At 39.4% G+C, this 21825-nt stretch overlaps 1 protein-coding gene across 3 annotated transcripts in view; it reads left to right on the forward strand.

Moving 5' to 3' along the window:
• The window catches only part of LOC113051840 (zinc finger homeobox protein 3-like), a 154779-nt gene that overhangs the window by 14801 nt on the left and 118153 nt on the right, over positions 1-21825 (forward strand). Inside the window, exon 1 of one of the 3 annotated variants that reach the window (XM_026215975.1) lies at positions 3633-4197. The exons of the other annotated variants lie outside the window; for them this stretch is intronic. The gene's annotated coding sequence lies outside the window, so the exon portion shown is untranslated. Of the gene's footprint in view, positions 1-3632; positions 4198-21825 lie in introns of those variants that run through there. 3 annotated transcript variants of the gene reach the window in all.

Consider the following 21825-nt stretch of genomic DNA (forward strand, 5'->3'; position numbering starts at 1 on the left):
AATTATATTTAATTGTATTAGAATTATTGCACATTTATGACTATATTATTACAATTGTTATTATTTCTGTTGTTCTTGGTATTTTTGGAATGTTGTTAAATTGTAATTTTGTAATGCTGTCGCTTATTGAAATTGCTGGTTCAGCAATAGATTTGCTATATTTGCTTGCTTTCTCTTTCTCTCTCTCTGTCTCTCTTTTTTTTGTTTGCATCTTGATTTCTGGTGACTTCCTCTTACACGACGATTGTAAATATTACCAAGTGTACTCATCCTGGTCATGTATGGTGCATGAATGGAGATGCTCGATGACGAGACGGCTCGCTGTGTGGCGTATGAGTGCGTATGGAAATCATTGTGGAGATATAGGGCAGGGGGAGACTGTGCTTTCCTCTTCTCTTTACCCCTCCCTATTCTCTCTCTCTCTCTCTCTCTCTTTTGCTTGCACCCTTAGGGAAAGCCTCAGTGATGTCCTCAGTGCAAGAGGGCCCTCTTTGGGTCAACATCAATGACAGGCCACCTATGAGTATACTTGATGATAATAACAATGATATTAAATGTTTAAACATTTCATGCACATTTATTTTGTAATCACTATTGAACTATTAAATATGCATTATGCATTAAATTTAATATTTATCTTATACTGTCTTATATTATCTTATTTTTCATAATATGTCATAATGTCACAGCTATAATCAGCATACAATTCTAAATACACTGATATATAAAAAAAAATACTTAAAGTTGCTTAAACGTTGAAAGCAAGAACAAAAAGCACAACACACTGCTTTGGAGATGGTCCAGTGTGAAGGTGAACGTGGTGTGTGTGTGTGTGTGTGTGTGGACAGAGGAGCTGATCTCTGTCACGAGTTTTCCATTAATCCAGTCGTGCCGAGGAGGCGCACAGAGAAAGCCCAGCCACCTCCATTTGCTGTAGGGCTTGGATTGTGTGTGTGTGTGTAAATTAGGTTAGCAGGAGCACTGGGTCTGATTACATTTGATGGTTTTGAATATGCAAGCCTGTGCAGTCAGGACCAGTTCTTCCAGTCTTCCCATAATGAGGGGGAGGACAATGGCGTATGTGTCAGTGCTATCATTAAACCACGGACAGGGGTAGGCTGAGCGTTAGTGGGGAGGACGGTGTGAGAGTGTGTGTGTGTGTGGATGGGGTTCAGGGATAGTTAGGTACGCTATACCTGTGTAAACTCAGATTTTACCACAAGCTCAGCTCAAGCCACGGTTTCATGTTTCAGACGGTTGCACTGACTGTCTGCATGTTCTTTTTTGTTTCCTACCCCCCCCCCTCTTTTGCTGCTTTCTTTTATTGTTCCCAGTGAAGTTGGCAGAAATGTCTGTGGCTTGCTGTTTCACAATATGCTATCATGTTAACTGTCTCCAAATCATTTCGGTGGAGATTTATGATAGAGAAAATATGTGTGTGTACACATGATCCTGTGTAGTGTACATCTCATCTACGTATTTTTTATTGAATTTATTAAATAATACATTTTTTCAAAGCCCCTTTTCTCTCGCTGTTTTCAGGATCATAGATACACTCATGCACATTATACATGTTATAACAGAATGATTTAGCTACCACATCCAAACTGCTAAATAAAGTGTTTTTATTTTTGCTTTGAAAGGAAAAAACAAGTGATAGAAAACAGAAGGAGAGAAGCAGAAGTCTTCAGCGGATCTAGTGGATCCTGTGCTGTTTATAGACAGGGCCAGCCCTGAATAGATCTATATATGTTTGTGTGTGTGTGTGGAACGGGGAGAGGAATTCCTCTTTTATTGCGAGAAGCTGCTTTTGCACATTTTCCCTCGGTCAGGGAATATTTCGAGAGACAGACGTACGTAGCCCTCAGCATTTGTCATTCACAGCTAATGTCACGAGGACGCACGATGCCTGCATTTCACAGGCTCGTGTGAAGCAAACTAGCTAGTTTCTGAAAAATAAATACAGACAACAGAATGGAGCCATTTTTGTTTATGTACTGTGAAACAGTCTAACTAAAGAAATGGATCTGATATTTGCATAAATATGTAATATGATTCAAAAGCAGATGTTATCTCAGGGTGTTTTTGCAGTGGTACGGCCCCATGCATGTCGTGTGTGTTTGTTAGGGTAAATTCTAGCCTAGTAGTGTGGCTGCACAGGCGGCAGTGTTACAGAGGCTGTGGGTAATAACAGTGTGGCTGGCCACTGGAATCGAGGCTAGTTTCGAAAGGCAACTCCAAAACAGAGATGGACACCCCCCCTCTTCGTTGCACCCCGGAGCCCAGCGATCTGCCTTTTGCGCTGTCACTTATCATCACAAAGAAGCAGAATGCATAAAACATGGAGGACACACAGACACTGGCAGCCCAGGTCGCCTTTCTCTCCACGCAGAAACAAAGCGTGAGGTCCTGTGGCCTGTGACTTTGACCTGATCCTTGCCTTCTCTCTCTCTCTCTCTCTCTCTCTCTTTCACTCTTGTTCACTCTTTAATTTTTATGTCCTCTTTCTCAAGCGTGCACACGTATTTTTGTGTAAATGCAGGCATGCAAGTGTATACAAGTGTCATTTTCAAATGAAAAGTCCTCTGTATACACTTAAAAATGTTTTTAGCAAACATTTTTTGAGAATACAAATGATTGATAAATATAGCCAAAATAATTTTTTTTAATAAAAATTATTAAAAGTTATTATTAATTATTACAATGATTAATTATCAATAGTTATAAGAATAAGAATGTATATACACCACAATAAAATATATAAAATTCTTATATGATTACATATATTAGGGCTGTCAAATGATTAATCGCAATTAATCGCATCCAAAATAAAAGTTTTTGTTGACACAATGTATGTGTGCATTGTGTATATTTTTTATGCAGGCCTAAATGTAAATACACACACGTGCATGTTTATATATATATATATATATATATATATATATATATATATATATATATATATATACATATAGTGTATACATAAGTATACAGTAATCACTCATATATTACGTAAACAGAAAACATTTATTTTGGATGCGATTAATCGTAATTAATCATTTGACAGCCCTAATATATGTGCGTGTTTGTGTGTGTAAATTGAGAATATAATCAATATTTTATATACTAAAACATACAGAATGTTCCACTTTTCTAATATTAGAAAATATACTCTGCTCTAATGGTTATTTTTATGATGTGATAATAATATGATTTGTTGAATGTGCTGCGTGTGAGAAGCAGACTTACGTGGTGGAGTTGATCAGTCAGGCTGATCAGGCCCTGAGAGTGTCTGCAGATGTCATTTTTCCAGCGTATTTTACGGTTAGCACGGCATGTGATCGAGCCAGTGTTAGCCTCGGCTACATTAGCACTATGACATGAAAACAGACCTGAACTGAGTGTGTGTGTACGCAACAGTCGAGGAGTTCCGTATCAGTGTTCCGTGTCTGTGTTAGATACCACAATGCAGGCATTTGTTGCATTACTGTTGCATTAATAAAGAATATATTACCTTGTTTTTCAGCTGATGTATATGTTGTGAGTTTTGCAAGTGCAATTGAATGCAATAATATTTGTAGCAAATTTTAAAACTTAAATTAAGACTGATAAGTTATTCCATATTTAAAATAATAATAATAATAATAATAATTGTATTGCATGTTTTACTTCTCAGGCTGCATATTGCTTAGCAGTGGTGTTGTTGGACACATAAATAGATTTTCATGAAATGTGCAGCACATTTTTTCTTGACTCACAAATGGTAGAGTGTGCTTGGGTCATTTGCAACGGAGCGCCGTGCTGCACGCTCTGTCAGTAATGCGGGCCGTTTGCGTGCATGTGAGTGAGTGATCGACAGCACGCGTGCATGTGTGTGTGTGTGAGGGCTGCAGGAATGGGGACGGGTGAAGCCCGACAGGCCGATGGCACTTCCTCTCTGTGTACGGCACAGCTTATCCTCCTCAGGATTAAAGACAGACAGCAGAAAAGAAAAGAGCGATGGCAGGAGCCCCCCTCTCTCTATCTCTCTCTCGCTCGCCCTCCTCTCTCCCTTTTTCCATGTTTGGAAAAGGGGGAGAAAAAAAAAGCTCAAACAAAAAGCGTGATTCATTTGCAAATGTGCAGCAGCCCATACGGGTCCCCCATGGTGCACTGGGAGAGGAGGAGCAGAGAGAGCGAGGATGAGAGGAAATAAAGGTATAGTAGAGTCGTACGATTCTGTCTTTGTGGCGTTGAGGCCTAGCCATTCTTGTCAGGCCGGTCGGACTCTTGAATCCATTAGTCTGGTCTGAAACGGAGTGGCTATTACAAACTGTGCCATGTATCATGGAGTGTTTTCTGCATGTGTGAGCGGTGCTTGTGGTCTTGATATTGTGTGAGTGTGTGTGTATAGCAGTGAAGGGGTTAAGAGGCAAAGAGATACCCCTTTGTCTCGGCGGCCCTCTTTGTCATTGTTGTGCTGGAATTGAGCTCGCTGCACCTCACTTGACCACAGCAAAGCAATAAAATGGCCCCTAAGTGCCACGGGCTCCGTGTCCCTCTAACAGCACCTCTCCTTTGGGCTTTCACTTCTCTCTCTCTCACACACACGCACACACACACACACATGCAGAATTGAATACCATATATTACATCTGTTTCCAGTGTCATTTTTGCTGTTGTCTTGTTCAGATTTACGTATTGACTGTTTATTCATTTATTTGATTTAGAAAACCCTGATGGAAGAGAGAATTGTTTGGTATTCAGAGTTTCATTTTCAAAATATCCACCGAATCAAAATTTTTAATAGCTTCTAAACTGTTCCAAAATATATATCCAGTAATGGAATACCCCCCACACACCCTCAGATTTATAGTATTTTTATAGTTTTATAGTATTTTTTTATTTTGTAATGTATACTGTGTAAATGACCATTAACATTGCATTTATGATATGATGTTTCTGTACCTGTTTTAGCAGCACAGGCGATCATGTATAGTCTGTGCTAGTTTTTTGATACGTGTGTGTGTGTGTGTGTGTGTGTGTGTGGATCAAGGCCAGTGACTGGTAGAGTGTGTAGACAGATCACATCCACCTCTGATGGCAGCCATTTTGGTGCCAACTCAAATATGTCTATGAGGAAATAAATTTAGGACTCAGTTCTGCTTTATTTTACATAATGCATCATTTATGCAACCCTAGTCTCATTTGAATCATTTAAAATGATTCTAAGAAGCACTGCCATATGTAAATAGATGTTTTTACATTTACAAAATGTTACTTCGCTCAGTATCACGGAGTAAAAACACTTTTAATTGAATACTTTTACATTATTTAAGCAGTTTATTTACAAGCTGTATTTACCAGCATTTTTTTTTTTTTTTATAATAAAAGAAAAATATGACAGCAGTGCACATGTATCAGTGTCTGTGTCTCGGCACTCAGAATAAGTAGTGTTGTTTTCAATAGTAATGATGATTGTTTACTTCGCAGAATTCTTTTCCTCCCAGACGTTATAATTAAATGTTGGGTGGAAAAAAAGCTGTCTCTTCTTGTCGCCTTCCTATCACATAGGTATTTAATGAGACATGAGAGGTGTGGTGTGATTGGTTTATTGGCACGAGGAGTCCTGTGAGAGGTCAGCTCATTGGCTGAGGTGTTTAATTGGTACTGTTGGACACCCCTCCACCCCCTCTTGGGTGTAACTTGTTTTTGCCAGGTGCACTGCGCTCTCTATTAAGTGTTACATAAGACCACAATTAAATCAGGCCTGAGTAAACTATTGCTGTCGGAGGACGGGGCGTCTGGCTACTCGTCCGTTGCCTGCACAAGCTCACACACAACCTCTGTCTCTGCACTTCTAAACCTTTGTTTTATACCTTTTGTGCATTTCTATTGCAATAAGAAATCAATTAAAGGAGATGTGTCTATATACAGAGATACACACAGGAGACAGCGGGCGACAGTGTGTGGAATGACTCTCTTCCTGCTTCCATTGAATGATCCTTAAGTCCTTAGGTTGTAACATATGCAAGCCGGTGCTTTCCCTGTTTCTAATTTGGGGGTCTGGATGAGTGGGCTTGGGGTGTGATCGTGCCACTAGGGATTGCTCAAGGCCAGACAGTCACAATAGATCGGTGACCCCCGCACTGTGACGTCACTCATGCTGTCTGCCATTCTGTCAGAGCCCGACCTTTTGTGTCAACTACTGTATTCAAATTTTAGTCAACATGACGTTGACTATTTGCTTTCTCAATGCACAATTCATTTGAACAGTTCATATGTGTATGTTGTGAAAAAAAAAAAAATAATAAATAAATACACAAACTATTGCTATAACTATTAAAATTACTAAAATAATTAAAAAAAATATCTTGAAGAAAAAATGAATAACCTGCTATTCCCCCGAAAAAAAAAAAAAAAAAAAAAAAAAAAAAATATATATATATATATATATATATATATATATATATATATTCCATTATTTTTAAAAATAAATATAATGTAATAATACATAATGTTTTTTTTTATTTTTTTTATCTTTACTGTTGGGCTGTTTGTGCCGCTAGGCTTTGCTTAGTCACGTTTTATAAATGTGTGTTTTTGTAACCATATCTCTGTTTCACACCTCATTTTTCCTGGTATTTTTCTCTTACTCTAAAGCTGTCTAAACTAACCGGACAGCAAATAAGCAAGAGACTGGGAGAGAGAAAGAGAGAGGAGTGTAGGGGGGTCAGACAGAGGTGAAAGACAAGCTTGGCGCTCACATGAAACATTTATGGATCAGTTACTTTGTCGAGTGCCAGTCTTTTGTTCCTTTTTTTCCTGTCCCCTTTTTTAGATGTGCTTTGTGACAAGTTTGTAACTGTACACATAAGCGAGATAACATTCTTCCCCCTCTGTTTCTCTCATTGTAGTTTAACCCGATGGCTGTGTTTAAAGGTAAACTGGATGACACTAGTCAAGGATTGCGATAACTTGCGGTTGCTTGAAATAAACATTGAAATCTAATTTGTTCAGTGGCACATAAATATTAATATCCGAAGCTGGTAATGACAGACGTGCTGTCAGGGAACATGACACTCGTGTGACAGGGCGTCAGCATTTGTCAGAAGTCCAAATCACATACAGTTTGTGGAACTGAGTCATGTTGCATGTAAAAATATCTGCTTAGCCTGCTAAGTTTAATATTGGCTTCCTCTCATAGAAAAAAAGAACTTTTAATGAGATATTTGTAACATTTCAGTTGTTTCACTGAGCCAGATCAGTTTTTCTGCTCAAGTTTCCTGGTCCTCAGATGTGTTTCCTTCTAAAAAATAATAAAAGAAAATAAAAAAAGAAAGAAAAGAAAGAAAAGGTGTTTCTTCTCAAAAATTTCTGAGAAGTTCTCAGCAATGTCACACACTGTTCCAAGATGCCAGTGTCTGCAATTAAAGCCAAAAATGTCACCAAGAACTTCTCTCATCAAATTAATCTCACAACAAATAGTTTAATTCGGTCTGTCCTGAGGAATTTTAGGAGAAGTGTCTGAGAAAAAGTTGCTATACTTAAAGAATAACTGAAAACTCCACCGAGAGCTCTGAAAGAGTACAAGAATATATATATATATATATATATATATATATATATATATATATATATATATATATATATATATATATATATATATATGTATATATTTTTTAATAAAATTACATTCGTTTTGGGCAGAATATAAGATTAGAATATAATAAAATTAGTTTTAGGCAGAGCTGCTACAGTCGCTGCTTGTGAGGGCCAGCTGTGTGTGTTTTTCTCAGTGTTCTTTAGCTTATCTCCGTTCTGGTGTGGGTAACTCATGTTGGTGACTTTCATTGTGTTTACAGTGGATGGGATGGAGGGGTGGAGGGTGCACAGACACTCGTTTCATCACTTCCTTCCTCCTCTCCGTTTTTATGAATCGATCTGTCATAACAACTGCTAGAGACGTGGAGGAAACTGAAAGAGAGAGAGAGAGAGAGAGAGAGAGAGAGAGAGAGAGAGAATGGGGGAGGCTCATGGAAAGGAAAGAATTGTTGCATGTTATACAAAATGAGAACAATAGCAGCCATCCCAAGGCTAGATGAGGTGATCACAGATCAGTTTCAGGGAAGAGGTTTTGTGTTATTTTTCTTTCTCAACACATGGTGTGTGCGGGCCGAAAGAAAACGTATTAAAACTTCCTGAGATCACTGTCTGTTTTCGTCAGGGCTCATTTTGTTGGGTCCAAATGCCCTCATGACATAAGTAGAGAAACAGGAAGCCTGGCTGCCATCTTTCACAATCTCCTTCGAAACAGGAACTGAGAGCAGGCCAAGGCATGGCCCCTCACTGACAGCAGATGGGTGCCAACCTGTTGAAGGCAACGAGCACGGGGGAGGAGAGCCGCAGAGGGGCCTCGTGTCTGCGTTGGGCCCCCTGGGATCCCTTTCCTTCTCCTGGAGGGTCCGGAGGTGTAGTCACCGTCTGTTATGGGCATGGCTCATGATGGTGTGTTTAGCACTTGCCAGCGAGAGCATTTATATGCAAATGCTAAACAAGCATTGGTGAGACTAATTATGGCAGATCCCATTGAGAGTGTGCCAGCTCAGAGAGAGGAAGGGAGGTCCTACAAGCTGGGGTGGACTTGCCCTACTTGTTTACCCATTGTCTTTCTTTATTAGACCCTCATTGACACTCCTTCTGAAGGTTGAGGGGGGTCTGTTTGCAGGCGCTTTCTCCTTTCTACGTGGAACTGACTCCAGGGCTTGATGTAGATGAAAATTGCCAGGCAGTTTGAGTTCCTCAGTTCTTGTTGCAATTGGGGGCGGTGGGAAAAAGCAGGATGTACCAGTTAGGTTTGTTTTTGGAAAATGTTAGCTGGTTTGCTGCTTGTCCACGGGTCCTCCAACTGGGAACCCAGCTGATCAACCATCTAGACCAGACTGGACCGCCTAGAAACCAATAAAGTTGACAGGTCAGCAAGTTGCTAGTAGTTGTTGGTAATCACATTTGCATGTAGCCGAACTCTAAACTTTATGCAAATACTCAACTTTGTCACCGATGAAATAGATTTCCATTTGTTGTCTTGGACTGCCTGTATAAACAGCCCTTAAAACTAGCTACCTTCTGAAGATAGATTTTCCAAAAAGGGTTGATGAAACCTCTTAATACATGCCCTCCTACAAAGGATGCTATAACTAATTACAAGTGATGCTCAGAATGCATTTAGGTCAGCTGTTTTAATTGCATGCAGATTTATGAGTGGAAGAGAGCAAAATATTAACTTTCAGAGTCAGTGGCTCGCACTGCCTGCGGACAGAGGCGGTATATACTCAACTCTAAAGTATCCCTGGAGAACTAGAGAACACTTACTGTTACAGTTCAGAAATTAGCTTTAGAGGCCTAGAATGAATCAGATATGCAACAACACAATATTTCACCATAAAGAGCAGAGTCCACAAACCTGGCAGCACATTTTATTTGGCTAATTATTTTTAGGTGCTTGGGAATCTGAATTTATCGTGCTGCTCCCATTGTTAACACATGACAGCAAATCTGATATCAACCACGCTTTAAAACGGACAGGTTTTTGTTGATTGAAACATGTCCCTCTCTTGCAGAAATGGCAACGGTGCTGGTAGCAATTAGCTCTGATGGAATTAAGGCAGGAGCAGGCAGCTTTCCAAGAGAGACGAGAGGGCAGGCGATACCTCCATTTTGACGAGAAATGTTTTTGAGGTGGAGGAAATGCATTTTGACGGTGTTTGAGACTAGCCAGATCCCAGGGTTTGGAGTTTGACCTCGGTGAAGATAAATCAACTGGATAAGCTTTGCTCTGGTCTGCTTTCCCGCTCTTTCACAGACCAGCTCATCCTTCAGTTCTTGTTTCTCTTGCAGTTTAAACTAATTAGTTGTGGTGCCTCTTTAGTTATCCTTGATAAGCAGCTATTGTGGGCCAGAGAGATACACTATAACTCTGTTGCAGAACCTAGTGAGCTGCCTATCTAGACAACATTGTAAGGAATCAATCATAGGCTCACTGCCGATGTGACAGCTGTTCCAGAAAGGTAGGCAGCAACATAATGCTGTCTTCTAAGATATTTGTTTAAAAAATGAACCATGGTTTTATTAAAGTATAATACAAATACCATGGCTAAACTATGGTATTTTATTTGTATTGATGCCATGTTTAATTTTCAGAACGGTAATGGATAAAAGTAGATGACAAAGTCAAACGAGGTGTTAAGTACATATTTATATTTCATTCAGTGCTAAAAGTATGGACTGTTTGTTTGCTTTTAGTAGACCAACATGCTAAGACCGAACTATTGGAATCAATTATATGTTTCTCATATGCTTCATGTGGTAAGCACAATTTTGCCACAGTAGGCAGCTGTCTAAGTAAGCCGTAGACAGCTATGAATCTCGCTAGCTTTTGCAACATAGCCCATGACTGTGTACTGCAGCCATGCATGCTAATAATTAGCATTGGAGACAGATAATGTGAACAAGAAAGATTCTTACTGTTTTGTCATTCTTTATTTAAACTCCCTCTCGAGTTTCACCACTATGTTGCCTTTTCGCTATGCCAAACTCAACTTCAAAACACACACACACACACACACACACACACACACACACACACACATACTTAAACACATATCTAGACGCATACAGTTTGTATGCACAGTGTCTGGTGAGGGGAAGGTTTGGCTGGGATATGGTGGTTTGATCAAAGGTTGTGTATGTTTGTGTAGGCCATGGTTCTTCACTGAACACAGCTGGTCAGCACTGTCTCTCTTGCAGAGGGAAGCACAAGTTCTTCTAAACCTCTGCCCCGGACAGGGGTCTCTTTCTCCCATCACTGTGCCAGACAACTATCACACGCAGATGCAGTGGCCTAAAAAGTATTTAAACACTCAATACACATATAAAATGTATGAATTTTATTACATTTGATAACCATATCTAATGTACATTTTTTACAGACATTATGTTTGATCAACTGGACTTTAGTAGATGTATGAAGTCAGTTTTCCTGTAGTTCACACAGGTGTTGCTCATCACATTAACCATAACGTTTGTGAATCCAGAACCATCCGAAATACATTTTACATTTTAAACCACTGTAAAAGACACTACATCACAATAGCTGTCTCTCTCTCTCTTTCGCATTTCCTTTTATCGTCCACATTCCTTTCTGTCCTAATTTCAACTTTTTTTTCTTATTTTTCTTTTCTCAAGGTGTATTTCTTTTCATTGTCCTTTCTCTCGCTCTCTCCCCATGTGGTTCTGCTTTTTCTTTCTGTGTTGTGAATTCAGACTCAGACATTCAAGCCCTTAATCCCAATTCCTTCTATCAGAAATGCAAATGTGTGTGTGATTGTTTGACCTGCCAGGGCCTGGCAACATCTGCAGGGCTCAAAAATAATGGTGGCCCAGTGGTCTGCAGCCGGTGTGAGACGAGTTCAGGCCAGTTGTCCTGTCAGGCCACAACATCACTACATTTTAATGCCTGAAAGCATAAACGTTTGGTTTCGTGATACTTTATGGAACGTTGTTATGGATTATGCTTGACAATTGTTTTAATATATATATATATATATATATATATATATATATATATATATATATATATCAAGGGTGGGACGATACGTCTATTCGTACCGAACCATCACTGTACGGACATCTCGGTTCGGTGCATGAGGCCTTACAACAAATACAGGCATTTCACCCCCAGAACGGGGCGCCCACAGCAATGCAAAGCTGTTTGATAACCGGCCACCTGGGCAAAAGTACAGCAAATGCCGCAAGATGTGCACTTGAAAACAAAGCCCACTAGACAGAGACCATGTGCTGACTATGATTGCGTCTCTCACAGACTGGCAAATGAGTTTATGTTTAAGGCTTATGCACTCAACAGTTTGCGAAATGGAGCTTTGTGTTCGTGTATCCTACCTCTCTCATTCGGCACAAATCCAAATATTCCATAACATTTCTGTATTTGCGATTGTAAAGTATCTGAATGCTAAACTATTATTTATTATGTAAATCATAGGCTTTGTACTTCAGTTCCAATGGTGACAAAGAGGCGCGCGCGCTGCTGTTTGGTTCACTGTATTTCATTTTGATAAAGTACAACCTGTGCCGTCATGTTTTTGTGTGTGCGTGTGTGTGTGTGTGTGTGTGCGCGTGCTGGTGCACCGGCACGATCACTTCAACTGTTTCCTTATACCAGCAGAATCAACTTTAAACACTTATTGTCTTATTAATAATGCATCACTGTATAAAGCTCTGCTTATATTTGTGTACAGTCCCTATGAAAACAAAACATTGTGCTTTTGTAAAATAAAGAATACAAATAGGGTGTCGCTTTCTACCATTTAACTTTGCTTTCTGTGTTAAGCATCACAAAAAAACAAAAAACGAAACAAAAAAAAAACACTGAAACTCAGCATATATATAGGCTATGTTACGTGTGGCACTGTTTTTTTCTCTCTTGTTTATCTGTAAACTAAATCGAATATACTTAAGGAATTTATTCCTTGTATTTATATATGTACTGCATTTTATATATATTTAACATAATGTGATATGTAGTATTTTCACTTCCAAGTGGACTTTAAAAAAAAAAAAATTGTACTACTGTCTGTTCAAAATCAGTGAAAAGATACTGAGCACAGCAGATATTTTATTCCCGTTGTACTGATATTGTATCGAACTGTGACCCCTGAACCATACCGAACTGTGACTTCTGTGTACAGTTGCACCACTATATATATATATATATATATATATATATATATATATATATATATATATATATATATATATTAGGGGTGTAACGGTTCACAAAATTCACGGTTCGGTTCGATACGATACACTGATGTCACGGTTCGGTTCGGTTCGGTTCGATACGTTTTAGATACAGCAAAATGTAAAAACATCTCAACTTTTCAGAATGCCGCAAGCGCAAGCGCACCGCGGGTCATGTGACAAGAACCAACCAATCAGCTTCATCCTTTCCCGTAACAACGTTGAGAGCTCAGCCAAGATGAAGGATCAGCTGATCATAGTTGTATATGGATTGCAATTTTGAAATAAATTTAGTAGCAGAGCTACTGCAAGCGATTTTTAGAGCAGGAAATCCATTTATCCTTCGCTGAAATTTCCGCGTCTCATGGAGAGAGCACGTCATTGTTGCTTAGCAAAGACAGACGCCTCATGAGCGCTTCTGCCCGAGCGCTTTGGAAAGGAGAAAGACGCGCTTAGCGTTTTCCATGCGTTTTTAGGCACGATATGTGAACGGCCCCTAAGGCGCTCGCTCACTCAGCACGCGCTGAAGGCTCGTTGCAAAATGTCGAATGCATTTAACAGACCAGAAATATAAGTGTACCCTGTCATGTTGCAGATGCGACATACCGTTGTTTTTTTATCCACCACTCTCTTGCCATCACCATTATAGCTTAAAGGGAATCCAAAGTGCACCCAAACACCAGACCTGTTGGTTATTGGAGGATCTTCTCATTTCTAGTCTGTTAAACGCATTGGCTATTTTGCAACGAGCTCAGCGCGTACTGAGTGAGCGAGCGCCTGCTGAGTAGCCTAACATAAACATATAAGATGGTGTTTTTTTCTTCTTCGGGAGTGTCAGGGGCGTTGCCTGTTACGTTGTTTGGGTTATTGGGCTACCTTGTTGAACGCATATCATTATATTTCTCTCTCTCTCTCTTTTTTTTTTTTTTTCAAATATAATTAAATACTCCAACGAACCGTTCGGTATACATAATGCGTACCGCGTACCGAACCGAAAGCGTCGTACCGAACGGTTCAATACGAATACGCGTATCGTTACACCCCTAATATATATATATATATATATATATATATCATGAGCCCTCCTCATGCTCTCTATGAATTCATTGTTTCTCTTCACAGCACCATTAACAGTGTCCTGCATGGCAAAGTTCCAAGCCCGGCCCCTTTCAGAGGCCATGTCTCCAAACCACGTCTGTCCATCTGGACACTAGACATAACACACACTTGACTCTCCCTCAGCAGTGTGTGCATGTGGCTTTGGGATGGGGAGGAGGGTGGCCTGGATGAGGCCTTCTGTCAGGCCTGTGCTTGATATTCATCTGGCTTGTAGCAACTAAAGGATACGTGCCTGATGATTTGCCCACTTCATGAGCCAAGGTGGAGCCTGTCCATGTATAGGAGCAAAGCTGTGGTGTCGGCCAATAAAATGTAGTTATTAGATTTGCACCCGCCCTTCTCTGACAGGTTGCAGAGGAGAGAGAAATGATTGTTTGGATTGTCTCTGTTTTCAAAATGATAAATTCATGGTAAAGCGCAACTGCCAAAGTGAATCTGCATCAAAGCCAAGTGGCGCTGATTGAATTACAGTTTCAGAGACCTAAACTCTGGCCATGTTCCTGCATCGACTTTCAAGCCACAGCATTGGCTTGTACGAACACATACACACAAACGCTTCATGTATCTGTAGGGTGAATTCAGTTGAAATGGGCCACAGATTCACATTGACATGACAGTTACAATGTGGCCCGGTTTACCTGAATTTACCACTTGTTAGAAATACAATAAGAAATTAAGAAAAAAAGGTGTGTGTGTGTATATATTATATTAAAAAAAAAAAAAAAAAAAAGATTTAGAATACTAAAGTATGGAATAGTGTTTGTGCGCGCGTGTGTGTGTGTGCATGCACTAATAATATAATTATTATATTATATCATTGTTATTATTATTATTATTATTATTATTAATTTACTGTGTTTCCTATTAATAAAAGGCCTAGAAAAGTAATGAAAATGAATTAAATATATCTAGGTTCTATTATGAAAGTGAAAGATAAAATGAAATAATGCTTAATTCAATTTCCTTTAAAATTATGATTTTTAAAATTATTTATTTCTTAATATAATATTGCATTATATTTATTTCAAAATAGCTTTAGACTAATAAACTGATGAATACAATAATGAAAAAAGGAAAATGTGTGTATGTATCTGTATACATATATATACACACACACACACACACACACACACACACACACACATATATATATATATATATATATATATACTGCTCAAAAAAATAAAGGCAACACTTAACAACACAATGTAACACACAAGTGTTCCCTTTATTGTTTTGAGCAGTATATACAATCTATCATAAGGATCACAATGCTCTATTATGTTCTACATATTATTTTTTTATTTTTTTTTTACTTTCTATTATGTGCTTACAAGAGAGCATCTAACAAAACCAAACTTGTAGTGATTGCTAGTTTCCCGCTTTGTATCGTAGCACACTTTTTCGTGCGTGAGCGAGCACGTGGTCACACATGGATGAATTTTGGACAGCAGGGGAGTGGGTGTGCGTGTAGGTCTGTGTATGGATCCCCCTGCAGTCACACACTGTCTTCTTCACAGCATTTATGTTGGAACAGCGGTGCCGGCTATTGTTATCAAAGGCGCGATTAATCATTACATTTGTGCAAAGCAGGGGCGCTGTTGCCATGGGGACCCAAATGATCTGCACTGCTTTGCATATCAACAGAAAAGTTTACAATTGTGGCAGAGCAAGGGCGAGGCCTCAACTGAAACCTGCAAACCCGCTTCAGTCTTGCGCTCTCTCTTTCCCCCTTTCATTATCTCATTCACTCTTAGTGGATGTACAAATAGCTCTTCAACAAAGCCTTCCGCAAACTAATCAAGATGGGCCCTAATGAGCCAGGCCTGAGAACACCGAAGAAAATAAAGTGTGTTAACTACTCAGGAAATCTCATTCACATTGATTCCACTGTTTAATATCAAATGTGTCCAATAATAAACATAACAAGAGAACTGAAAGTTTTCACCTTTTTTTTCCCAATGACATCCACCAGTCAGACAGTGTTATGACATCATGCGACACTTAACCGCTTGAGTAATCTGCAGGACAGAAGAGGAAGTGAGAGCGAGAGAGACTTGGCAGTGCTTGAGGAGAACTCTGAGGGTGTTTGCTTCCAGCGTTTGCTGTTTGCTAAGAGTTCTGGAATGTTCTTTCTAACCTCAAGCCCTGACCTGCCCGAGCTAAAGAGCTTCCAGCGACCCCCGAAACCCTCAGAAGGACTTGACAGCATAACTATAATACATAGTTTGTGCTGAGTGCTTCATTTTCAATCAAAACACAATGCAAACACATTCAAACCATCCCAATGTTTTCATTATCTGCATCGGATACATATTCATCCTGTTTAAGTCATTTCAAGCAAACCCTGCTAGCTGGTTTTGCTTGAATGGTCTCTCGGCAGCCAAATGGGATTTGTATATGTAAATATCGTTTGGACATGCAGCGAGGAAAAAAAATGGCTAATTATAGCAGCTCTGAGAAACATGAGGGTTAGCATGGAAAACGGGCCCCAGTTTGGCCCTCTTTTTAGAAACTACATTGACTGACTATAGCAAAACAAATCTGGACATCATCGAGGACTGTGGGATTGTTGCGTACACCATTGGAGATCTTCGACAGGCATTCTGTGAAAGTCTTACACAATTTTCAGAGCATAAATCGTTCATTGTTTACTTAAACCCACACTCATGACCTGATATTCTGGAAACCAGATTTTGTCCATTCTTCACATTGCATGCCATTCATGTGACAGCTCTGATTACACGTTTCCAGTTTATTAACAGTTGGTTACTAGGATTTCATCGAAGTAGGTGTCAACATGGCTGTTTTGTGCTTTTTCATCTTTAAAGTATGTGTAGCAGGTTTGGGGGCGATAAAACACACATACACGCGCACACACACACAGTAACAGATACTTCAGTCTGTGAGTTTTTTTTTTTTTTTCATGCCCGTAGTACAAGAGGAAGTTTTTCTTCTGTAATTACATGCAGTCCTGACACATGTTTATGCTAGACTCCGCCAGAGTGAGGCTCACTTTGTGATAAAATAGCACTTAAAATTCCTCCCCAAATCATTTATCAGTGCCTTATTCTTCTCACTCCCTCCATTTCCGGTCACTCACTGTTTGTGGAAAGAAGGTATGGTGTGCATGTCCTCCATCGCCGGTCGTGTGTATAGTGAAATGTACACACCAGCCACGGTGAGGATAAATGTCATATGTGGAATCTGTTTAATACAACTCAACATGTGTTTCCTTTCATTTATTTATTTCAGTCTTGAAACAGACGAAGGCTGGAAGAAAAGGAGAAGAGTGGAAAAATAATCTTTGCGTATTTCCATAAAAATATATGACTTTATTACTGTATTATGCAGTATGTATTCTTTACCCAGTATGTAAATGTATTCAAATCATATATGTTCTACTTGGAAACTAGCATTTATGAATCTAAGTTAATGTTAATTTATAAATATAAATCAACAACTCACATATATTTAAATTTTTTACAATATGTCAACTAACCTAAGATTTTGAAAAGACTGAACCTGCCATGGTCTTGCTCTCTTTCTTTCCATCTTTCATTGTCTCATTCACTTTCAACAAATCCTTCTGCAAGCTAAAAAGCCAGGCCTAAAAATTATATATATATATATATATATATATATATATATATATATATATATATATATATATATATATATATATATATATATATATATATAAATTATTATTAACCAAGTTTAGTTAATGCTCAAAAATTATTTGTTGTTATTTCATGATCTTTTATGCATCAACTAATTTGTTGACAAATTAAACCTTATTTTCTTTACATTTTTATTTAAAAATGGGAACTTCTACTTCTGTCACACATGTTTTTCAGTTTTACATTCTTTTTAAAAACTAGTCTGCAGTATACAGTAGCCCAGTAAGCAGTTTACAAGTATTCCATTCGGAACATAATCATTGTTGCCTGTGGTTCTACTGTAGCTTCTCAGAGCTTAAAGGGAGTGTTTTAAATACGTCTGGGCTGAATGGGGGTGTGGGCAGTGGTGTGGTCACTATTTGCTGTTATGTGTGGAGGAGAAACCTTTGTGGATGTGTAGCGAGCTGGCAGAGCACAGCACAGTGATATTGAGGTCAGCTGTCCAGAATGATCTCATGTTAAGGAATCGGCAAGTCAGCAGGGTCAGAGCAGAAATGCTATGATGACACTTTCTCCATGCCGATAAGGACTTGCCCCCTTTCTGCTCTTCTCCTGGGAAACCGAGTGAGAGAGTCCCACCGGTACCCTACCCACCGCACTGAAGAAATAGCACAGATAACAGACTGTTCGCACACACTCATTTACCTCTTTTATGGAAGAGACTACCTTCACTTTTTTATGTTTTTCTTCACATTTCCAGAGCACAATCTTTCAGTTTCTTCCACCACACACAGCCTGTGAAGTTATAAACAAATATAAAAAATAGCTCGAAATAGCCATTGGGACATTTCCTGGATGTCATGGTGGTGCTAACCGGTGCCTGAACAATCCCTGCCTCTGTTTCCCACGTTGCTCTGACTCTCAGTCCGGCGGACGAACTGAGCTCAGGAATTTGACATACGGGCAACGAGAGCAGATGCCTCCTACAGAGTTCCGTTTGGAGAGCACAGGATTGTAAACAGATAATGGCTTTCATGCAGAAAGGAACCGGAAGTGGGAGGGATCAGGCAAGTTTTCAGTACATGTGACTAGCATTGTGTAATCTCGAGGTCTTAATCTGGCCATTTGAGTGCTTGGATTGGTGTAACAAACATGATAGAACACTGTAAGGATTCTGTAAGGATTCACACACACCCTACCCCCAGCCGCTGCTGTTAAAAGAAAGAGCCCGAGCTCTTTGTGATTTTGAGGGTGTGTAGATGTAAGATGATCAGCTCTGTTGGGGGCAACTTTGCGCTGCCTGCAGCTTAAACTTTCCCATCGTTTCGCTTTTCAATGAAGAAATTCCCCCGGCACAGACACATTCTGCCACATACACACACACACACACACTGACACACAAGCATATGTCTATAATTTATGGCTGCGAGGTCCTTGATCAATTGATAGCAGCGAATCCTTTGGTAAATAGAGTTTCAGACGTATTGCCAATAGACTTGGGCTATTGATTGGAGTGTAAATTAAAAACTTAATCAGGTCTCTGAGATAAGATTTATCGCCGCCCCAGGCAAATTACAAGGTGGGCTCGGAGTCAGAGGAGGCGGCCAGCGGTGCCCTAGAAGAGCGTGCCAGTCCCGGGTATCAGACCTTCCCTTCTGCCTGGCTGCAGTCTACACTCACTCAGAAAATCTTAGCACGCTCCTTTTCCCAGCCCACTAAGTGTGCTTAGGGTATTTGACATAGTGGATTACATTGTCAAAATCTTGAGAAATCTGGATTGGCTCTAAAAAGATTGCTTTTATTTCTTTAATGGATTGACTTGTTTTGTAATCCTCTTCCCCGCATTTTCACACTCTAGCCTCGTCTTGTGATGAAATATGTAAATCGTAAAACTTTCGCCTCGTTTCCTCAATAGCCACAATCTCACCATTGGTCATTTTCACAATAGCATTCCATGTCCATTTATGCAACCTTTCATTGTATACATATTCAGCATGAGCCATATTTTTTATGTATTAAGACAATCTCTTTGAATTGCGCATTGATTAGATTATGGATTTTTACAGTAATTGCGAAGCGGAGATTTTCTCTGTCCCAACCTGTCTCCATTATAAATATTGGGAAATGAGAATGGAATAGAAGTGTTTCCTGTTATGCTTGTATCTCGGCGTAGGGATGATGCGCCAATAGAATAACCACCGATTTTGTATGATAATTGGCGTTTACCATTTTTTCAAACTTCAGTGGCATTGTGCTCTTCGGATATCTTCCTTTGTCTGTAATTAAAACCAACATTTAGTCTGTGATTAGAGGATATACTAGACTCCTCTGTGGGATTATACTGCTCTCATTATCTCTCCATTCTGCTACTCATATTCAGAGCAGAAAGACAGACAGGAGGAGGAAGACGAAGAAGCCTAATTGCTAGATCACCAGACTTAGTCAATAGGTGAACTTTAGAAAGCCTTGGAGAGTAAATCTGTCTGGAGATACTAGTACCTTTTATAAAGTTTTTTTTTTTTTTTCTCAATTAGTATTCCCACTGGTTTTCATGTAAAAATGGCTACATATCTAAAACAGTTTGAATTTAATTATGAAGGCTTGTACTTATACCAGCATTAGGTTCCATGCTAGTTAATACTGATTAGCGCAGGTTTAGTGCTGATCTGGTTGGTGAACCAGTATAGTTATAATGTTCACCAGCAACAGAATCTTTAAGAATCTGCTTTACCAAGAAAGTTGTCCTAGTTAGGCTAGTTAAAAACCTTGCTTGGAACACCAGCGTCCAATGATGGGAAACAACATGCAAAACACCACTTATGCTGGTGACTGGTCTGGTCTTTTAATCATGATCATTCATGACGTCACTTTTGAGGGAGGTATGCTCACCAAAAGGCCATGTTAACTCCTGTCCTCCCAGATGAAGGTGGTACTGAAGGTGTAAGTAATAGCCTCTCAGACCAGATAAGCTGTGGAAAGACAGTTAGTTAGGAAGAGTGTAAGGGGATCTTAGCCTGATAAAACCACTCTTTCCCTCTGTAATACCCAACAGCTAAAATCAATACATAGGATAATACTGCTGCTATTTCTTCATTTGGTTTTGTCTTCCGCCATGTTCTGCCCACATAGACTGCATCAGAATAAGTGTGTGCAATAATAGACGCCTGCATAACTGGCAGGGAGTGACTGATTTACTGATATATTGCTTATTTAGTTCCTCTTGAGGTCTAGCATAACTACATGTGTTTCTCCCATATCACATTTCACTTTTTCACTAGATGAGGACCAGTGTGTGAGTTTGTGTTGTGAAGTTACACATGTAGGTCATACAGCGCTAGTGAATCGAGTGTTACTTCCAAGATATAAGAAGCAAAAGGGGGGTGTTTGTGTGTCTGTTTTCACTCAGGTCAGGTGTATGGGTTAATCTGAGTGAGGGAAGTTCCTGTCAGCACCTTGATATTTCTGGAAGTGTGTGTCCAACTGTTTCTTTAGTCCACTTAAATTTGTAGCTAAAAAACATTCAGGTCAGGCCTTCTGGTCTTTGTCATACATGGCCTGCCCTGTTCAAAAACATTTTTTTTGGTGTACTTTTGTAGTCTCTCTCAGTTAGAAATGGCGTTTAAACATTGCAGTATTTTAGTGTGTGTATTAGCCAGAGCTATGGCCTAGCATTTAGCTCACATGGTGATATGGTGCTCATGTTAGCTTGATTTCTGCTTCTTCCTCTCTTCCATCTAATTTCCTGTATTGAATCAAATACACAAACTGGATATGTTTTCAGACACTGAATTTTAGGTTAATTGCAGTTGTCCTTTTATTTAGTTAATAATATGTTATCTGCAAGTACAGGACAGTGAAAGTATGAAAAGTACGCTAAAAATATTACGTGCACTTTTTTTTTTCACCAGAGTACACTTTGAAGTTTAATGCTAAGACTCAGGGGTTTGCATAGAACCTTAATCCCAAGTGTGAATCCTCACAACAAGAACTGTTAAAAATTTAAATGCCATATTTTAATTGTAAGACCACTAGTAAAGTGATGCTGTTTTCTATTCCAGCCTTCTCAGCCATCATAGTGCAGCTGTAAAATATTGCCCCAGGTGCCGAGAGGTTAGCCTGTGACATCCTCACCCAAAGTGCAGTGTATTAAAAAGCAGTGGGGCCCCAGATCTCAGTATATCACAGAGAGAGAGAGTCTGTGATAAGGCCTGCCTGCCAGCACGTGGATCAATGAAGGTTACTGACATCATATCACAAAGTGATAGCCAGTGCTTTACCCCTGGCTATT

This window comes from Carassius auratus, chromosome 32 (genome assembly GCF_003368295.1).
Source record: "Carassius auratus strain Wakin chromosome 32, ASM336829v1, whole genome shotgun sequence".
Classification (NCBI taxonomy): domain Eukaryota; kingdom Metazoa; phylum Chordata; class Actinopteri; order Cypriniformes; family Cyprinidae; genus Carassius; species Carassius auratus.